The sequence below is a fragment of the Periplaneta americana genome, chromosome 5, assembly GCF_040183065.1.
Source record: "Periplaneta americana isolate PAMFEO1 chromosome 5, P.americana_PAMFEO1_priV1, whole genome shotgun sequence".
NCBI classification, from domain to species: Eukaryota; Metazoa; Arthropoda; class Insecta; order Blattodea; family Blattidae; genus Periplaneta; species Periplaneta americana.
Window position 1 is genome coordinate 46,814,639 of NC_091121.1, and position 16,267 is coordinate 46,830,905.

Consider the following 16,267-nt stretch of genomic DNA (forward strand, 5'->3'; position numbering starts at 1 on the left):
ATTACATAACGAACATAGCCGCCTAAAAAGTTGAGTTTTTAAAAAAAAATGTTACTACTCTACTGTATTTTGATAAATTCCGTAAAAGTGATAATCAAACTGAAAATCGTAATATCGTATTTCCCTACAACATAAATGGATACACTACTTTTCTCTCCTCCTATACCTAGTAAAATGATTTGTTTACATATTGCACTAGTAACATCAAACTCCTGTAATGGAAGGGGGCAACAGAGTTTCCGAGTATAGCTAGGTTAATGTTAAAAATGTTGGTAAAAATAAAGTGATGTCCCTGTATAATCTGCAAGCAAAATGCATACTGTACTACTAGTAAAAACGTAGTTCGTTTTTTAATTTAGTTTTCTTGTAATTGCCGCATCTGATATTTAATCGTATTAAATAGGGTTCGATTGTGGAAAATAAATACGAATCAATTCACTTATATATTTTTTAATTTCTCTAGACAATAAATATAAATAAATTCTGTATAAAATATCTGAACAATATCGATCACTGCAAGGCAACAAGAAATCTTCAAAAATATTAATTATTCTATACAGGTACGTAATAGTTCATATCATCCATTTCCTACAAAAATAAGCTCTATCATCTGCAATAGGTCTATAGCCCTTCGTAGAGTCCTAAAGGACCTTTTATTGTCTACGCTTGCAGCTGCTCCTGCTGCATATTTGAAGTCCCCTCTCCAGGATCTGCAATTGCACAAAGAAAACGAATTTATTTTTGAGAGATACCAGAATAGAAGTGAAATGACTGTTCGTTGTACTATTTCAAATGGGGTGGAAACATGGACATTACGACGAAGTGAAGAAAAACGCATAGAAGCATTTGAAATGTGAATTATTTTCTGATCACTTACCTGGTCGCGATCTTGGAGCTTCAGAATAAGGCTGATTGCTGGCAGACATTCGTCTTGCACGTCTTGCTTTTACTGTGACAAGAAAATTGAGAAACTCTTAGAATATATATTGTCACATGCTGAATTATTGCTATATAGGTGCCTAGACTTACGTCCATTGAAATAAGCTACTGTCCTGGGAGCACTGTATAAACTGAGGTAATGAACATACTCAAATATTGTAAAAAAAAGAAAAGTATGTTTTAAGTTTGACACGGAATCAGATAAGTAGAGACAAGAATTCCATGGAAATGCATGTGTAGAACATAGCTCAAACTTAGTACGTATCCATTTCATTACTTTCCGGTTCCAAATATGTGTACTTTTTTTCGTGCATATTTTTGCATGTTTTGGCCTTTTGGGGATAAAACCTTGCATAATGCATATTTATGCAATTTTTAGCTTAATAATGCATATAATATACATGGTATTCAGTTTAAATGCACGTTTTAATGATTTTGAGTGGACATCTCAGTTTCTAGATTTTTATATCCCTTTTTTTAGCTTCAAGAATGAGGAGTGAAGAAGGAAAAGAAAGAAAGAAAGAACTAAATAACAGAAAAAGGTTTATTCAAGATTGCACCCATAACTTCTTGCGATTTACAGAGGTAATTCTTTGCCTACAAAGATATATTGACTGACAAGCACAGAAACCTCACAGAAACCAATTTAGAAATGATGATTTTTTTTTTGCACAGTTAAAAACTAAGTGAAGTTAAATAAGAAATTTGGAACAAAAATGAAAGTCCATATTTTAATTTATTTTTCTTTTGTTCGTGCATGTTTCGTAGTTTGATAGTGCATGAATGCATGCATATTTTGGGATTTTATAGTGCGTCTCTACTGATAAGACTATAGTATTCGCAGTCTTATTAAACTTGAGTGAAAAACAATATGAAGTAGCAATAATAATAATAATAATAATAATAATAATAATAATAATAATAATAATAATAGTTTTCATTTCCCTGGCAGAGTTAAGACCATCAGGCCTTCTCTTCCACTCAACCAGGATCAAATCACATACAAAAAAATACATACCGGTATACAAATATTAACTTAAAAATAATAATAAACATAATTAAGTAAAAAAGAGAGATTGAATACAAATACACAATCAGTATTAACTTTAAAATAACAACAATAAAAAAATATATATAATAAAAAAGAGACTGAATAGGCCTACATAATCACAAACAGGAAAATACATCTAGTATACAGTATTAATTTAAAAAAAGAAGAATTAATACATATGAATATAATCTCACAACTAAAGGAATAGTAGAATTAGTATGATCAGCACAGCACGTGTTACATTGAGACAATGACAATTACCTAGATATAAGTGTTAATGGAAAAATAAAGTAATGACTGTGTAAAATAATAATAATAATAATAATAATAATAATAATAATAATAATAAAAATGATACCTAAAAAACTAATTCTTTGCATTTAAAATATATCTAAACAACCTAATTTTAAACAACTGAGGACTAAGACTACCCCTGATTTCGAGCGGCAGCGAATTCCATGAGCGGGCCATGGCTATTGAGAAAGAACTTGAGCAAGGAATTAAAGAGGACGAATATGAAATTAGATGATATTGGACAAGCAAAAAAAAAAAAAAAAAAAAAAAAAAAAAAAAAAAAAAAAAAAATCGGCATTTTCAGCCGCGACATTTTTATTGAAATCATTTAAAATAATATTGAATTTGTATACTATACAACTACCATACATCACTAACGACCATACATCACCATTATATACCGTCTTCACAGCACAGAAATCCACTGCATGTAACGTAACAGAAGGCAATTACGTTCATGAACTTTGTCAGAAATATAAACTAAAAAAAATTCATATAGTATACAGTGTGGTTAAAAAAGAAAGGGCCATACGCTGAGGGCTGATAGGTGGGCGATTCCAAAGGGAAAACGTTATATAAACATATATCTCATTCTCGAAGTTTTCCCAGAAAAAGCTATTTTAAAATGACACGAATAATTCAGTTTTTTTTCCTCCACATAACTGCTCACATTGACGCAGAAGCAAATAAAACGACATTAGAGTGTTCTGCTATCTTTTTCATTTGACCACTTGCAAGTGTGTATTAACATTGGAGAAATAAGTCTCATCATTCACAAAGTTTGTAGCAGTTTACTAACAAGGAGAGGACACGCTCTGTATATCACCGAATTAAATCAGATTTTGTGACATGAAAGTACAATACATACTGTTTAAAGTCATACCTGGTATGGGTGGCCAATGACTCCTCGTTTTGGAAATATTGGCTATTGTTTGTGACATACTTCCGTTAGGTGCCTAATAGGGAAGCATTCGACTGTGTAACACCGCAGCTCATGTGGTTGGATGCTGAGTTGTCATTCAGGCAACCCGAGTTCGAAACCTAATGCCTTTTCATTTTTTAAAGCTTGATATTATTATTATTATTATTATTATTATTATTATTATTATTATTATTATTATTATTATTATTATTATTATTATTATTATTATTATTATTATTATTCACTTTCCACAAGAGACAGACTAGCCAAAAAAGTAAAGAGTGAACCTTTGAATGAAGATTTATCAAAAAAATATGAAAGGTACAGAAATATCTTAACTTGCGTTATAAGAAATATGAAAGTTAGTTACTACTCAGAGAAATTTGTCAACAATAGGAATGACCCCAAAACTTTTGGCAGTCTATTAACGAAGCTACCAACGTTTCAACAAATAAAAGCTGCAGTATTATGGAAATAGTAAATAAAGATGGCTTAATTATTAAGAATCATCATGATATTGCAAACGAATTTAATGCTCATTTTACAAACATAGGACCCAATATAGCATCAAAAATAAACAAAAACACAAGACCCTCTTCTTCCTTTTCTTATCCATCATCATCATCATCATCATCATCATCGCCATCATCAATGTTCATGTTTCCCGTAAGTGATAAAGAAATTATAACTATTGCTAAAACTTTAAAAAATAATGTGGCTCCGGGTGTTGATGGTATCACCACTAGAACACTCAAAATGATTATTGAACCTATATCGAAATCACTAACCCATGTCTTTAATTTGTGCCTATCACAAGGTGTATTTCCAACTGATCTAAAATGTGCTGTGGTAATACCTATATACAAATCTGGTGACAGAAACAATCTCAGTAACTACAGACCCATCTCACTCTTACCAAGTCTCTCGGAACTATTAGAAAGATGTATTAAAAGCAGGCTAATTAATTTCTTAGAAAAAAACAGTCTATTAAGTCAAAAGCAGTTTGGCTTCCGTACTAACATGAGCACAGACGACGCTATTATGAACGTAACATCAAGGATTATTAAAGAATTAGACTCGGGTAAAAAATGTTTAGGAGTTTTTCTAGATATTCAAAAAGCCTTCGATACTGTAGACCATAATATACTCACTTCTATACTTCATGCCTACGGTATTAAAGGAATCGCGTTAAATTTATTTAAGTCATACTTAAGCAACAGATCCCAATTAACGAAATTTAACGACCAACACAGTGAAATTCATAATATAAATATAGGTGTGCCACAAGGTACAGTTTTAGGCCCACTAGTATTTTTAATATACATCAATGACTTGCTAAATATTGATATAGGAAACAGATCTGGAGATATATTTGCATATGCCGATGATACAGCCGTAATTTTTAGTGGATCGAATTGGAATGATGCCTACCTAAATGCTAATAGATATAATTAAGAAATGGTTAGATGAAAATTTGCTCTCATTGAACATTTCAAAAACAACTGCAGTTCCTTTTACATTAACGGCTTCTAGTCCGAGAAAAATCAAACTCGATAAGCATACAAATTTAAAAATACACAATTGCAGTAACATAAACTTGATTGATTGCAATTGCTCTACCTTGACAGAATCCATGCAAGTAAAATTCTTAGGTGTTATCATTGATCAACATTTAAGATGGAATAAACATGTAACATATTTATGTAATAGGTAACGGAAAACAATTCACAACTTCGTAACCCTTCGTGCATATATGCCTATCTATGTTCTCCGTGTTGCTTATCTAGCCTTGTTTCAATCAGTCATTCAATACGGAATAATAGGATGGGGTGGAATGACAAAGACTATCCTAACTCCATTAATATTACTACAAAAACGTATCATGAAAATTTGTCTGCATAAACCACTTGATTATCCGACACAATTCACTTATTCTGAATTCCAAGTACTAAAAATTGAGCAAATATATAAACATACAGTACTAATTTATTTTCACAAAAATCGAATGAATTTTATAACTGAGAAACATATACATAACACCAGAAGAAATGTCCCAACTCTTTTGGCAGAACCTAAATGCCACACTACAGCTGGATTAAGACACAGTAGGAATTATGGACCAAGACTATACAATTCAGTATTGAAAAATAATCCAGACCTAAGCAATTTACATATTCTTAAGTTTAAAAATAAAGTGAAAATGTTTGTATGATATTTGATCAATTTTATTTTTTATTTATATTAATAACAGTGTATATATCCAATAAATGATTTCTTAGCATCGCCACAGATACACTTGATTGTACTTGTCACTATTTCTTGTCACTAGAGAGTTCTTGAAATTTATATTTTCCCCACCATTCATAAAATATTTTTGATACGATATCTCTTGCACGAAAGGGGAGATCTATAACTGAAACTAGATTAATATATTTCAGTATTATTTGTATTCATCCTGGTAATAATGAACAGTTTGACTCTTAGACATTTTGTTTTTGCAGCATTAACTTCCCATGATTGTACGAGAAGATTCGAAGAGAATGGCACTTACGTAAACTTTCGGCTCCCCCCTACTACCATTAATGCACAACACAATGTCAATACGGCGGTTGCTGTCGTCTGCGATACAACGAACTTTTCTGTTGATTTTCGAGTTCGTCATTTTTTTCCGGTTATTATATGCTTATTTAAGTTGTGTTAACTCTCGCTAGTGGTTTTATATTTTATTTTATCCGTCTTAGTATTTATTTTATTATTGTAAATATTTTTGTTTTATCATTATTATTATTATTGTTATTATTATTATTATTATTATCATCATCATCATTATTATTAATATTATTATTATTATTATTATTAATGAATTATTTTGTATTACAATCTTTGTATCATTTCTGTCACGATTATTTTATTATTATTATTATTATTATTATTATTATTATTATTATTATTATTATTATTGTTACCATTATTTCTATCTTCAGTATTATTATTTGATCCCTGTAAAATTTTATGTAGACTACTGGACTGTACCCGAGCACGAGCATATGCTCATTTCGGGTATCTATTCACATGTATTCATTTCAAATGTAAATTGTAAATAAATTTGAATTGTGAATTTTAAATTGTAAAAAGCTACCAATGTTCATGAAAAGAAAGGTAATAGCGAATGTTATCTGAAATTTTAACGCCATTAGTTGTAATCTGTAATAATAATAATAATAATAATAATAATAATAATAATAATAATAATAATAATAATAATAATAATAATAATCTGTAGTTGTCAGCCATGTTGAAATATCCGTGGTATGCATCAAAATTGATAAACGAACGAGAAGTGTTTGTGAATGTGAAGGATATCTTTTCGCAGCAGAAGTGCGGGAAAATGTGTGTGACTGTGGACAACCTTCTTTCATTTGCTGTGCATGGTGCAGGAAATATGTATGTTTTGTGTGTTTTTATGACATCATAATGAATCGGGTACAAAATGAAATGGAATAGCTGCTACAGAAATAGAACAGACACAAGTGGCACATCTTACCTTCCTACATGAGCAGTATTTCATTGTTTATCCTTTACAATACAATGTTAGTAATTTGTTTAAAACATGATGAAGCATTCAGTACATTGAGAAATATGATATAGGTATGTAAATAGATAACTGTGATCACAATATTAATCGTGGAATTGCCACGAGAATCGTAAGGTTTACTACGCACGCGGTATAGACTGTATGAGAAGGGGACGTGCAACGGATGGAGTATGCCTCTTATGTAAACACTGGGCAGTATACTACGGTTACAATAAAACCTGTATCCTGCATTCAAGAAATATAATGAATGATCATTGAAGTAGGAGACGTCTAAACATGTAAATACACAATTATTTTGTAGTGAGATATATTAACTCTTAAAATTTAATGTAATATACTCACATGTGCATTGCAATGAAGAGTTACGTACTGTACATTTTGAGCGACTGCAAAGTAACCTCCTCCGATGGTCACTTAAACAGTTTGTATATTGGGAAAATGTACGTTCAACAACACACGATGTAATACGTGCATATTTGAAGAACGGGAAGTCACTACTTTTCAGTACACCAACTTCAGAAGTCTTGTCGTGACCTGATAGTACATCATCGTACATCGTATTATAAATACGAAGTTGTGAATAGGCAGAATTTTTAGCAATAATGTTTCTCAACTTACATTTCACTTTTTCTGAAATTAGTGAATTGTTATTTTGGATAACGGTTTGTGATACTTTATACACTATAATAAGGGCTTCTGAGAGTTGTAGATTAGACGATTCTAACAGGGTGATGCTTTTGGACACGATTTTAAAATTAGAATCAATTTTTATTGGGTTATTTTACGACGCTGTATCAACATCTAGGTTATTTTGCGTCTGAATGATATGAAGGTGATAATGCCGGTGAAATGAGTCCGGGATCCAGCACCGAAAGTTACCCAGTATTTGCTCGTATTGGGTTGAGGGAAAACCCCGGAAAAAACCTCAACTAGGTAACTTGCCCCGACCGGGATTCGAACCCGGGCCACCTGGTTTCGCAGCCAGATGCGCTGACCGTTACTCCACAGGTGTGGACAATTAGAATCAATGAACAGAATATTTCCAATAGCTGTTCAGAAGGCAATGATTTTACAGCTGCAACAGCAGAACTGTCTGTGCTATCCAATGCATCAGTTACCTCTATTATTTTGCCGTAATACTTTTCATAATAATTAACAGCATCCAACCACGTTCCCCAACGGGTCAAGACTGGCTGCGGGGGTAGGAGTATTCCAGGGGTAATTATTTGGAACAGCAACACTCCCATTGTAGTATGTTTGATTGAATTCTTGTCTGCACTGAACAAATGTTAAGCTTTGACTATTCCAACCACAGTAATGCAAAAACAAGTGCTTACATAGGTATACATTAGCTTTAGCTGCTATATCTATTTGGACCGGTCACATCTCTTAACATGAACTGCTTATACTACGAGACCGGGAGGTCGCTCACCTCTTCTATACTACCGTACATCGGCAACCTGATTGCATGCTGCGTGTGGCAATTCAACGAAGTCTATTAATCATTATTAAAAGAAAAAAATATAGGACCAGTTAAGATTCGAACTTAGCTTGCCTGGATAACAACTCAGCACTCAACCATATGAGCTACGCCGTCACACAGTCTCATGCTTCTCTATTAGGCACCTAACGGAAGTATGTCACAAACAATAGCCAATATTTCCAAAACGAGGGGTCATTGGCCACCCATATCAGGTATGACTTTAAACAGTATGTCTCGTATTTTCATCTCACAATCTTATTCCATTCGGTGATATACAGAGTATGTCTCTCCTTGTAAGTACATGCTGTGTAGTGAAGTTACAATGAAACCTATCCTCGACGATGGATCGGTCGCGGTGATATGTAATAAGGGTATCCATAACAAATCTCTGTGATTATAAACTGGTATAGCGTCGTTAACGGCAGTCATATACAGGATGTATACAAATTGTTGTCTTATTTTGGAGACGTATTCCTAATAAAACATAGAAAAACTTTCATATAAACATGGTCCTGGAAATACTTAGTTTCGGAATTACGCTACTTTATGTAACAAAAAGCTCATAGTGCCATGTGGCAGCTCTCTAATTAGTGAATATATATATATATATATATATATATATATATATATATATAATGAACAGTAAGTAATATCATTAATTCTACTGGATGATTCCTTCACTCAAGACTAACAAAAAAGTCAAATAACATTTTGCTATGTTTCGAATTGTTTTCCAGAAAAATAATGCCTTTTTTATACAATCAACAAGGAGTACACATTGATTTTTGTTGCGCTGAGCAACCATTTCACCTGGCTTATTGAAGGTAACTGGCATGTATATTGCTTTTCATAAACTCTCAAAAAATACAGATGATACACAGTTTAATTTTTGTGTTTAAACTGTGTTAGAGAACGGAGAATGAACAATGCTCGTATCAATTAAAAATATCTTGGAAAATTTAAAATAAATTCTACAACCTAATTTCAATTACATATTGAGAGAACACAAACAATAAGATATGCTTTTTTCAATCTAAATTGAAAAGATTAAAAAATAATTTCTACGCTACCATTTCAATGAAAACAATTATTTTTTATTGGATAATAAAAAACAAGAATTATTCTTATTTCACGTTATAAAAAAAAAACAAAATTTTAAAGCATTTAAAACTCTAAAGAAACAAAGAAAAATACGATTGCTTATTTTACGTTAAAGTAACGAACAAAATTAAAAATATTATTTTTAAACTCTTCGATTTAATTTTAATTAAATATTCGGTGAACACAGGCAATAAGAAAAGCTTATTTTACATTATAGAAATATAATTAATGATTTTGGAACAACTGGATAATACGCACGGCAGACCAATATCGATAGTCGACTCTACTCGCTGGCCACTAGTCACCGGGCCGTACCGAGCCGTATCAAACAAAATATAATCGAAATGGTGGTAGTCAAATTCCCGACTATATTCTTAAATAATTCACTCCATTAGTCAAGTTCAAGGTTTTATGTAGTACAACGGCGGTTTTTTGAATGCATTAAAAGAAAATGAAGATGTAATAAGATAATAAACTAGGTTATCACAAGGAAATTAACAGGATAAAGGTGTGTTTCACGGAATACAATTAAAATGACGGAAAGTAAATTTCCGGTTAATGTTCGCCAAAGCGTAAAGTACGTAATTATGACGGCGTTGCTGTTTTATTTCTGGCCTATAGAAAAATACTTAGCCTTTTACGAAAAAAAAATTTAAGGACCATGAAATTATTCACCGCTTTCATTATAGGCCTATTATTTTTTAACCAAAGCTAATCTAACCTAACCTAACCTATCCTAACCTAACCTATCCTAACCCAACCTAATTTATTCTAAACTAACCTAACCCAACCTAACCTATCCTAACCTAACCTATCCTAATCTAACCCAACCTATCCTATCCTAACCTATCCTATCCTAACCTATCCTATCCTAACCTAATCTATCCTAACCTAACCTATCCTAACCCAACCTAACCTATCCTAACCTAACCCAACCTAACCTATCCTATCCAAACCCAACCTAACCTATCCTAACCTAACCTTACCCAACCCAACCAAACTTAACCTAACCCAACCTAACCTAACCTAACCTAACCTTCTCCCATTCCTCGACCTCATATCACTTATCACATGCGGCTCGCGACAGGATATTGCCTGTCTGCGCATGCGCGGACTTTGCTAATAAAAACCAAAACTAACCAAACCTAACCTTCGTATATCCAAGGTCTGTAACCGGAACAAGAAGGGATCTCAATCATTTAATCTTCAATGTACACGCGAAAATAATTTCAAGGATCACGCTTCCACTGCATGAGAGGTCCGCGCATGCGCTACAGCAAAACTGTTTCTGTCGCGAGCCTCTCATCTAAGCCACTCGTCATAATTTACCCGCAATATTTGCGCAAATACACCTTGTACCTAACAGTGGTGCTTAACATTTAATAAAAAAAAACAAATATAGCAAAACTGTTTTGTCTCGAAACTCTCATCTAAGTCATGTAATAAGTTTCAAACAATTATAAAATACGATAATTTGGTCCAGGGAGCATCCGTTTTTGATGCAAAGATAATTCGTTTGGCTTGTTTCTTAAATGAAATTACGAAATGGCGTTCCTGTGCTTAAGTCACGTAATCTACTTGCAATATATTTGCGCAAATATACCTTGTAGCTAACAGTGGTGCTATCTCTCAGTAATGTTCAGAACGAAGGAGGCACAGAAAGAAAATAAACAAATTTCTCTCTCTAATGACGCCACACACCAACATCGTGTTCTTATGTTGGCGAGATTGTGTATTTAGTAAAATTTGGCGCTAAACGTAACGGCACAGTTCAATGATACCGTGGGAATTCTCCAGTATAGCGATGATTTTAAAAATCCTCCGTTTGTCGTACTACGAGCTACGTTATAAAAAACAAAATTTTAAAGCATTTAAAACTCTAAAGAAACAAAGAAAAATAAGATTCCTTATTTTACGTTAAAGTAACGAACAAAATTAAAAATATTATTTTTAAACTCTTTGATTTAATTTTAATTAAATATTAGGTGAACACAGGCAATAAGAAAATCTTATTTTACGTTATACAAATCCAATTAATGATTTTAAAAAGTCTCAGTTTGTCTTACTACGATCATTCTCTTCAGCCAATTAGAAATAGTTTCCTCGCACTTTGATTTTTGAAGTAGTTACCGGTAAACTTACATATAAGAAAATTTCCCGAGCTATTTTTAAAACCAATTGTGTTATGTTTACAATCCTGTTTTTCTCATCCATTCCTCGTATACGCGAGCTGCATCGCTCCAGGCAATAGCCTTTATAGCGTTGTCACAGCGCATCACGTTTTAAAATTCCTTTGCAGAATAAAAACTTGCATTTGTTCGTATCAAATTTCTGCACATTTAAGGCACAAAACTGAAATTCTTTCAATCATGTATTATTATAATACACTTACTTACTTGCTCTCTTAAATTGACTGAGCATACTGGGATTTAATTAAATAGTTTTCCCAAAATACGTTATGAAATTTTGTATATAAAATAACTTTTTTTCTCAAAAAGGAAGCAAAAAAATTACCAAAATTATGAAAACCATTTTTTTTAATATATTAAAGAATAATCCCTTGAAATGAATGATATTACTTACGGTTCACTCTGTGTGTATGAATGAATATAAACTAATAATGAACAAATAAATAAATAAAATAAATAAATAAATAAATAAAAATGTGATGTTTTAAGGTTCGTAAGAGTGGAAAATTAATTTATTTCCATTAATTATGATTTATGATTTTTTTGTGTTATTGAAAATCTCTTACATTCATGCAGCCATATGCGTTATGCTCAAGTGTTAATGTATTCTGTTAATGTCACTCACATTTCTCCACTACGATTACGCCAAACGTGTACAAGGACGTCGATATCAGTAGTACACATGCCAAACTCATACCAAAGACTGCCAGTCCAATGGCAATTTTCACATCCAGACTGGAAAGCAAAGTAGAAATTTTTATTTTAGTAGATTATTTTACGACGCTTTATCAACTTCTGAGGTTATTTAGAGTCTGTATGAGATGGTGATAATGTCGGTGAAATGAGTTCGGGGTCCAGCACCTAAAGTTACCCAGCATTTGTTCATATTTGGTTGAGGGGAATACCTCGGAAAATACCTCAACCAGGTAACTTGCCCCAACCGGAAATCGAACTCGGGCCACCTGGTTTCGCGGCCAGACGCGCTAACCGTTACTCCACAGGTGTGGACGCAACGTATAACAACTTGTGGGATTTATATGTCCCTATTATATTGAACTCGTATCAACTTTAACATGGCAAGGAAGCTGAAGATTTGGAAAAATGTGAATTTTCCACAAGCATTATAAAAATGCCTCTATGAATAGGAGAAGGGAAAAAATTCCAAGTTTAACAAAGGATAAGAATTAAAACTCTTTACTTAATGCACTCAACTACGTACAAAGAGAGGCCAGAGAGGAAATTTGTAAAACAAATAAAAAAACATAATTTCTAATGCAAGATGAACTACAAACTCCCTAAATTTTATTTGTAGAGCAAAAATATTACGAAAAACAGAAAACGTGCACAGTTCTTTCCAATTTTCGACTATTTTATAATATGTTTTCAAGTCAATTATACCCTATATGAATTTTATTCTTCACATTCGAAACTACCTTCCGAAAATTAGCTCATTTTCTATTTTTTTTTTTTCGTAAAAAAAAAGCCTACAGCGTCGCGTGCTATAGAAAACCCTAATTTTTATCTCCCTCGTATTAAAAAAATAGAACACTAAGTGCTCCAACAACATTTTATAGTTTATGTGCAAGAGTAAACCTTGAAGTTCTAGCAGAACAATGAACAGAAACAAAGACAAGCCTGTGTGACAGAACGTAAGTTCCAATGACTCTGATAGTCAAAAGGAGCTGTAGTTCTGAAACGATACAATTTTGAACAATAGTTTATATGAATTTTCAAAATTTATTTTATGGATATTATCACAAAGTTTGTGATGATATCTGCATATACGATGTAAGAATGTTGTGGAAGAATTAATTTTAAATTAAGATAAGAATTTAGACCTACTTATTATTTCATTAAAATCTACAATAAATTTAACTACAGTGAAAATAATTGAAAATCGTTTTTCGTTACAGTATTTTATACTGTATTTTGTATAAATATAAAATGGACTTATTATCGTAGCTATGATAATTTCTTTATCTATTTCAATCAATGATATTTACTTTGGAATAATAGCTTCTTAATGGTAGTTGCTATGGGAACAAAGTCCTCACATCGTCTTATTAACAAAGGAAGTTAAATTAAAATTTAATTAAAAGATGTAAACTAAGATTTAAAATCACTCTTCATGACCGAAATCCATATCTGTTTAAGTAGTGAGTTTACGAAGATTACGAATATAATTAAATTGTAGTGCCAATTGTGATCTGTATTAATTAGTAACACTAAAATTCGGCTATGACTCAAATCGAATTTCAGATGTCGAATATTTTATCATAACAAATTGTAATACGCTATCTTTCAGCTTGAACTTAGTGTTATTTCGCAGAACGATACTAAATAATCATAATATAATAAATGTGTTTCGTTGTCAGTCACATCCAACATATTTAAATAATCGCAATATATTACACACTGCCCTTTCTCGTACTTACGTTTCATTGGCGAAAGGCATTTCTTCAAAATTAGACAGGAACCGCTTACTTCTATTTCTTGCTTCTTAGGAACGGAACTGAGACGAGGCTGCTGATTCTGAAGGAATGATTTGATTGCATGGCCTACTTTGTTCTACACAATACAGTCGTATCTTACGCCCTCTTTGAACTATTTTGTGTTCGTGATTATTAACCTTCTATTGATATTTTTATAAGGGTAGGTACACGTTGGAGCAACGATAAACGATAAAAGAAACTACCTAGCGACGCTTTGGTATTATCAAAGAATCAAGTGTTCATATTGGAGCAACGAGGACCGGGAAGCGAACATTTTGATTTATCAGTAAAAGATATTCTATGCATCCACTTAATGAAATAAGATATATAGGAAATATCAGCTGCTAAGTTCAAGGTTAATATAACTTAAATACGTACAAAATTAAACTAGTTTCTCATCCCAAAGATAGTATAAATTCTTTGTGTTGTGATTGGTTCTTTTGGTCACATAACATATGACGAATAAATACACAACTGATCAATTTGCCAATATCTACAACAATTAATTTAATATGCCGAAATAATAATAAATCTATTAATATTCGGATATATTGATAACCACCGGTAATTATACAGATTAATATTATCTTAATCAGAGATCATATGAAAGACAAGAGCGAAGAAAATGGAACTTTTCTTTTTCGTCGCTTTTATCGTTACTCCAATATGCACACCTCAATGACAATGCATGCTTCAATTCTCCCTGATATAGCATCGCTGCTTCTTTTATCGTTTGTCGTCGCTCCAACGTGTACGTACACTTAGTGGCGCAGTTCATGCCGAGACTAAGATTATATGAACTTACCTCGATTTTTTATGATCGTGTTTTTTTCTTTCTCATCTTTGTTTACAGATCTGATTAAATACTTACCAGTGACTGACGCCAGTCAATCTTGTTACGTTTAAATTACCACCGTTAAATCGTAAAATCGGAAAATCGGTAAATTTTCCAATAGATATGGCCCCAGCACTTAAAAATCTACCTATTATTTTTTAGTGTTTTGAAGTTTACACAGATAAAGAAAATTATTTTACCCTACATAGTGAAACACAAAAAATTCGGATAGTCAAGAAATATCAATAAGATTGCCATTCTCTCTAAGTTACAGGACTTCCCGCAGTTAATAAAATTTACAGTAGGCCTATATCTATTCATGACAGTATTAATTGTTCTAATTCGAATTCTTGTAATTATCCGAAGTTACACCTATCGAAAACACGTGAAATATTTAGGTATTATTATTATTGATAAAATACTTTACCTTGGAACAATCATCTTAATTTTTTACACTCCTAACTGCGTAAAAATATACATAAATTTATACACTTTATTCATGCCAGTTAAATCACTGAAAATAATATTTCTAGCTTCATTTCAATTAGTTATACAGTATGGAATATTAGGATAGGAAGGGATAACATAATCTTCGATTCTTTCATTACAGATTTTACGAAAAAAGAAGTGTAATTAAAATACCTTGCTAAATCATTTGCTTAAACGTCGAAATAATTTTATATTGGAAGATCATGTTTATATTACAGGAATATGTATATAAGATCTGATTCCCTCTCATTGAGCTAAAATGCTACCGAAATAAGTGTAAGATATAGCCAAAATTTTGGTTCTATATTCTATCTGGATTTTAAATTATTGAACAGCAAAATATTTAAAAAGAAAATAAATTGATTACAACGTATTATCATTAATCTATATTATAAATTCATTAAACCTATACATTTTTAAATTATGTTCATATTATATCTCTAATTTGTACTTCAGATTTCAAAGACATTTTAATCACAGGTTTAGAAGTAGAATAAATTCATAGCAGGAAGAATAGGGTTTCTTTATTATGATCTTGGGGCATGTTTAAATTTTAGTATATACGTAATGAAATCTGGGTCAAAATAGTTTTAATATATTTCAATAACTTTCACAGGTTAGCATTATTATTTCTTTAAGGGTAAAAAGTAGTTAACACGACAAACTCCGGGAGGTTGTATGAAACACCAAAACAATCAGTTTTCTCTAATGTCATATTTTGCTGTGAAGCACTACTTCGCGAGGACACCAGATCTTAATGTAACACAAACCATTGCGATACTTTATTGCTAGTCTCTCCTATAAAACTTTTACACACCAAAATCACTGCAAAAGTTTTCAAAAATACTTCCATGGACCTGTATACAAAAGTTACATC

At 32.0% G+C, this 16,267-nt stretch overlaps 1 long non-coding RNA gene across 1 annotated transcript; it reads right to left on the bottom strand.

The window, feature by feature from the left end:
• Positions 1 to 570: 570 nt before the first annotated feature.
• LOC138700476 (uncharacterized) lies at positions 571 to 14,032 on the bottom strand. Its single transcript, XR_011332358.1, has 4 exons — positions 14,010 to 14,032; positions 12,200 to 12,309; positions 878 to 949; positions 571 to 710 (listed from the first exon to the last, which is right to left on the bottom strand). It is a non-coding gene; the product is annotated as an uncharacterized lncRNA (long non-coding RNA).
• Positions 14,033 to 16,267: the final 2,235 nt, after the last annotated feature.